This window comes from Cryptotermes secundus, unplaced genomic scaffold (genome assembly GCF_002891405.2).
Source record: "Cryptotermes secundus unplaced genomic scaffold, Csec_1.0 scaffold200, whole genome shotgun sequence".
Taxonomy (NCBI): Eukaryota; Metazoa; Arthropoda; class Insecta; order Blattodea; family Kalotermitidae; genus Cryptotermes; species Cryptotermes secundus.
Genome location: NW_019727788.1, coordinates 32,099 through 37,675, shown reverse-complemented (window position 1 = coordinate 37,675; position 5,577 = coordinate 32,099). Strand labels below are relative to the sequence as shown.

Genomic DNA, 5,577 nt, shown 5'->3' with positions numbered 1-5,577 from the left:
TAGCCAATCGTCTCTGATCAACTGATCTGACTGTCTCAAGCTACCCTCTTAACGTAGATCTTCGCGTACCGCCGAGAGAACACCATGTCCAAGGGTTCTCTCTCTCTGTCTTCGACGTAGCCTTAGCTAGCTTATCCGTTGTTACGGGAACTAAAAATTTTTTGTCTCTGTTGCCTTGGCAATTTCTTGCCTACGTATTTGATGCCACTGAAGTATGCGTTCTTATTATAGCCGTTGCGTAGCAATGAACGTCATATAATCCGGTTTTTATGCGCCAAGTCACAATATAATTTATTTAGGAGCTTGCGGGAGAGTATCTCAGGATACGTGACGGCCACGTCTACTGCTTGTAACTTGTTTACCTCTGAGATGAGCATCGGGTGACATACGGCTTCAAGCAATAATGGCGAATGTGATAAAACAGTCATAAAATGAAGCGCGGTGGAAACATAGTCCCCAGTGAAGTTTAACAAAACTTTTAATAATTTCATGTCGTTTGATCGGAGAACCTCGACTCCATTTACAAGAGAAATGGCCGGGCCTCAAAATTACCAGTGTTTCATAAAATATTTCAGATTTTCGAGTCAGATTTTAGGTCCTATTCTTTGAATTCCGTGGTGAAAGAAGGCAGGGTCCGTTTTTTGGACATTTCGAGAACCTGTCTCCTCCTTCAAGGCGAATTGAGTAAAGAAATCGGGCACCGAGACTGGGGTGTAATCAAATGCAAGCGGCTTCCCAATACTGTTTATACATAAAGTGTAATTTCGAAACCAATGAGTAAATAATTTTACTAATAAATTTTGATCTTTCATTTGAAATCCAGTAATCCGAATGGATTACCAGTCCTTTTAATTACTTATGAATCTCGAGATTGTACTGCTCTTCTCAGTCACCGCCGTGACTACATTGCTAAAATTAGTGTTTCATTTAATTTTTCTTTGTGTTGGTGCCTAGGGGAAGTTGCTTAAATTTATAATTGGTCGATGGATACAATTTCGTAAATCTCTGCATTCATTCTTGCGTTTTTCTGAAGCTTCGACCGTTCAAATTGTATAGAAATTTTAAAATTTCCTAAAGAAATAAAAATATAAATTGACCTCGACGTGATCTGAACATGTAACCTTCTGATCTGGAGTCAGATGCGCTACCGTTACGCCACGAGGCCGCGGGAAACACTTTGTAACGATCATTATAGTGACGCGTAGTTATAGCCTCGTGTTTAGAAAAAAGTAATAAATACATAAACGGGGTAAGAATTCTTCTCTGTCCTTCTCTCTTATTATTATGCAGCCTATTTTATATTGAGCAACTTCCAATTTCCGAAATTGCTGTCAATAATTATATTTATTACATTGTATGATTTTAATAAATTCACACTTATGATTCTATAAACAATAGATCGAATTCTGGGGCTGTGCTATATCGGACTTACACGATTTGGTCGTGTTCATGCGTGCACAATATAAAAGTAGTGGCTGTTATACTGATTGACCTCTACAGACAAAGGTTTCAGCTTATTTATTCGTATGTATTTGCAAACACTGTCCTTCTGAGCTACTGATTAAAGTGCATGAATTATTAGCTAAGTATATTGAAACAAAGTGCTGGGAGAGATACCCTAAATTAAAGAGCGATCTACAATTTATAGTGTTAAATAACTAGGAACTTTCTGATTTATACAGGTCGGGTGTAACTGTAGTTATATCGAGTATGAAACTGTAGGTCGGATGGAGAAAGAAGAAATGCTCACAAAATTTTGAGCTAGGAAATATCTTAAAATGGACCACTTGGAAGACTGTGTAGGAGATGGGATTATAAACATAATTAAAAGAGGGATTTGAAGGAAATGTGTTATGAGGATGAGAGAGGTGCACGTGACCAATTCAAGATGGCGTCAATGGTGAGCTTGGTATTGGCAGTATTGTAACTTTGAGTTCTACTACTAGAGACTTAACAAAGTTAATTCTACGTTGTCAGTGTAACAAAATTAAAGGATTATTAGGTCAAGTTGGATGAGAAAAGCGGGAAACCTAATTTTAATCAAAGAAAAGTCCTGAAGAGAAGATGCCACTTTGGAGACCTAGAGGTAGGTGGGAGGATAATGTCAAAATTGATCTTAAGGAGACAAGCGACAGCGTGAACTGAACCCATCCGGTGATCTCTAGCAGACGCAATAATGAACCCTCGGGTTCCATAAACTCCGTGATAGTTCTTGACTAAATGAGCGAGTATTAATGACTTAAGTGTTAGTGCACTCCATTAAGTTAGTTCGGTAGAAATTGAAAGTATAAAAAAATATGTTTCGAATGAAATCTGTTTCATTTTCTAAAATTATCAAAACAAAAGCCGCATTGCGTGCTCTGTTATTTTGAAAGCTACCAAAGGATAGATGGAGTGAATGATAGGGTTATGCAGTTTGGAATAACTTCATATATCTTTACTAAACTTGGCTAAGATTCAAATTTTATTCGAGGTCTTTCCTACTCTCTCTGGCTGTTTTGATACTTTCTTGCATGAAAGGAGGTTTTCCTTTTGTTACCGCCCTGTTTCACGTCTCGCCCTCTCCATAGACCTACTTTATAATGTAAACAAATGCATATGTACATGCCATTAAACAAATGCATATAGTACATCATGACTCAGTCCGGCTTTCTGTTCCTGTTACACATTTCTCCCTTCATTACATTTTAATTTCTTTTTTAATGCGGGGGTGGGACAAACTACTCAACCAATGTATACTGTAGCAAAATTCGTGTCTGATTCAAAGTTTCACAATTTGAATGAACATTCAGGTACCAAGTGTATTATACGTCATATAAGGAACAAGCTGTGTGTTTTACGCTTCCTTTGCACCCTATAATGTATATAAAGGCATGTGACCTAGAAACACACATGAGGTATTTATGGGACAGCAGTGAAAGTTGTTGGTCGAATATTACTTTATTTCGAATCAGTTCAATATAAGCCCTATTACAGATAAGGCGTAAATAATAAATTTCCCATCATCCTCATCCTCATCAGTAATCTGTCAGACGACAGGTCCACAGTCTCTTCCAAAACATTTCCTCCACTTATTGCGATCTAGAGCTTTCTCCTTCAAATGACAGTATCCTCTTCTGTCCCCAAGGTCATCCAGCATCTTCTTACGTCTTCTTCCTCGTCTTCTTGTCACTTCTATCCGCATCTCTATCTTTCCTTCGATAACTTCTTTTAGAAGGCAGTTTCTGCGTAAAACATGACCAATCCAATTAGCCTTCCGTTTTCTTATTTCGTGTAGGATATTCCTCTGCTCACTGACTCTAATTAACACTTCTTCATTTCTCACATAATCGATCCAACTGATCTTCTCCATCCTTCTCCAACACCACATTTCGAAACTTTCCAGATGTTTCTGATCTACTGCCCTAAGTGTTCATGTTTCAGCCCCATACAGAGCTATGCTCCTAATGTAGCATTTCACTAGTTTCTTCCTAAAATTTAAGTCCAATTTGCTGGTAAAAAGATTCTTCTTCTTGCTAAATGCAGCTTTTGCCATGGCAATCCTGGATTTAATTTCACTAGTAGAAATTTATCATCTTCAAAAAAATAAAAAGGCTAATCATACAAGATAGTCTGTGACAAGAAATATTTTTTTAAAATGTGTAATTTGTATTTATATAATTTTAGAAACGCAACGAAATTATGTTCTGTTATGCCTTCAGATTAATTCTGGAAAGGGACATTTTCATGTGCAATAAATGGATATAGACACCAATGGGTTATGCAGAGTTACTACGAAAATATTTGGAAAGTTCCCACGTCTACTCCAAATTCGAAATTGATGTATATCTTGCCACTTCTATTCATATTTTATCTGTCATTTCTTGAAATAAATCTAAGTTAGGTACAAGAGATGAAGTTTAATAGCTTTTTATAAATTTACAGCTTAAATTTCCCACAAGTACACACCACAGAACTTTGTAGTGTGGAATTAATTTCATTACATATTTCGTAGTTACAATGCTGTATTATTTTTGTTAGGGTGGTAGAACCAAGGGCAGTTAGATGGGCGAGTCATGCAGCACACAAACTAACTCCATGGAGAATAGATGACGATACAACACACTAAGCGTTTGAGAGTGTATGTTCAGATCTCCTGAGAAAATGAGTTTCCTCGTACTTGTGAGGAATGAGAGTCTGACCTATTGGAAATCAATGCTCTCATATATCTGTTTTCTCTTCAGCCCACCCTTATTCTTGTCAGAATCCGGCTATTGGCTTGACCCCAGCTCCTTATTCTTGGAAACGAAATCTCAACAAGAATTACCCATAAAATTAAAAAGTAGAAGGATATATTATCCAGTTAGCATTATATTTTATATACATGTTCTTTGCAGATAACAAAGAAAAAATATCCACTCCTAAAGTAGAAATAACTTTAATATAATGCTTCCTATTAATTCGGACCTTACGGTTTTCTACTATTTTACACAATAAATCCTAATGCAGCAGACAAAGTAAAGAAGTAAATCAACAGGATTTTGTTCAATTGCCTCATTTATTCCTAAGATTTCACGACAAGCTTCAACTAACTTTCACAATCCCCGACCTACCTCATGCACAAACAAATGAGTAAATATGTGTGAAATTAATTTTGGCTAAATAAACGTACTCACAAGAGTCATATGAAATGTTTCTTTGTAGGCCAGAAGTTACATCTTTCAGGCAGTGGAATACAGACTAGTGGAAATTGTAGGTAGAAATAGGCGACAAATTTTATAATTATTTATTTGTAATTTCTGGTCGGCTGTAAAAATTTTTAAGCACTCGAGGAAAAATGGACGCTTGAAACCCTTTCAAGAATTTTCTGTTAAACCTGTGTTCGTAAGTAAGGATCCGTTTACTGGAGATACAAGACGAATTTGCTGATATTAACAAGTGAAGGACGTTTTATTACATTCTAGCGCTGCAGAACGTAACCTCCTATGTGTGCAATTTTATCACCTCTCACGCCGGAAATGTAGGAAAAGGTATTTTATTTTCATTTAATTAAATAAGTACGTCAGAGTGCAGTCACGCACAGTTCAAGGGGAATGGGTTACTCAATGAGCGGTCCGGGTCTGAACACCTGCTTCGCCTCTCTTACTGCAGTATTAATTTCAGTGTATATGGGCCACGGCATATATCTATATCTGTAACTATTTTATTAGTCTCTGAATATTCGCACCGACTTTTCAATATTACCACAAATTAGGGTAAACTAATTTTCATAGAAATATCAAGGAAGTATGTTTCGAAACAAATTAACAATATAACTAAATGTTACAAGGTCTCTCTTGAGCAGTTAACAGTTACTCAGCTGGACAACAAATCACCTGTGTTTATTGAATCCAAGGTTTAGCAGAGATTTTACAGAATTCCGCTATCAGAACTTATCTTAAGCCAAGCGAATCCCGTTATCATAAATGTGCACTTCATTAATTTTTCTTTTTTACTCGTCTACAATCCCTTTATACCAAAGTGGCTACTTTCTCATTACACACAGCTGTGAAATGTGCGGGCAGCTTACTGTTCAGAAGAGAAATGCGATTTGCAGTT

General features: G+C 36.7%; 1 non-coding gene across 1 annotated transcript; it reads right to left on the bottom strand.

Moving 5' to 3' along the window:
* Nucleotides 1–1,093: 1,093 nt before the first annotated feature.
* Trnaw-cca lies at nucleotides 1,094–1,165 on the bottom strand. Its single transcript has one exon. It is a non-coding gene; the product is annotated as a tRNA-Trp (tRNA).
* Nucleotides 1,166–5,577: the final 4,412 nt, after the last annotated feature.